This window comes from Octopus bimaculoides, chromosome 13 (genome assembly GCF_001194135.2).
Source record: "Octopus bimaculoides isolate UCB-OBI-ISO-001 chromosome 13, ASM119413v2, whole genome shotgun sequence".
NCBI classification, from domain to species: Eukaryota; Metazoa; Mollusca; class Cephalopoda; order Octopoda; family Octopodidae; genus Octopus; species Octopus bimaculoides.
Genome location: NC_068993.1, coordinates 55,186,955 through 55,187,711, shown reverse-complemented (window position 1 = coordinate 55,187,711; position 757 = coordinate 55,186,955). Strand labels below are relative to the sequence as shown.

At 33.6% G+C, this 757-nt stretch overlaps 1 protein-coding gene across 3 annotated transcripts in view; it reads left to right on the top strand.

Annotated features, from left to right (window-relative positions):
- Positions 1-757, top strand: part of LOC106881559 (cyclin-I) — a 26,182-nt gene that overhangs the window by 14,584 nt on the left and 10,841 nt on the right. The window lies entirely within an intron of this gene.

Below are 757 nucleotides of genomic sequence, written 5' to 3'. Positions count from 1 at the left end.
GGCTTCAACACTCATTTTCATTTCAACAATATAACCACTGATGCATATTATGTTACTATCTATGTATCTGTCTGTCTGTTTGTCTCCTTATCTGTGTGTGTGTTCATGTATGTATATATATATTTATATGTACATGTATGTATAAATATAAACATGTAATATAATATCTATATATATATGTGTATATATGTGTGTGTATTTAATCTGGTTATCTAACGTGTTTCAATTATATAAACTATCCCCCCCCCATATAAAACAATAAAACATTGGCCTTGTGACAATATTAGAAGTTATTATTTACTGGTATTCAATCCAAGGTCATCTATGTTACAATATCTGTGTGAAATCTAAGATAAACTGTTTAAAAATAATGAAGTACTGATAATATCTATGTACAACACACACACATAAATGTATACATTGTTATATATAATGTGTGTGTATGATTGTGTAAGCATGTGTATAAATATGTATACATTGTGTGTGTGTGTATATCATTTAACATCTGTTGTCCATGCTGGCATGGGTTGGACGGTTTGACCAGAGGTGGTAGGTGGAAGGCTGCACCAGACTCCAGTCTGATTTGGCATGGTTTTCTACGGTTGGATGCCCTTCCTAACGCCAAGCACTTCAAGAGTGTAATGGGTGCATTTATGTGCCACCGTCACGAGTGCCATTTGCGTGACATCGGTATCTGCCACGACTGTGATTTTGCTTATATATATATATATATATATATATACTACACTCTCTGAGT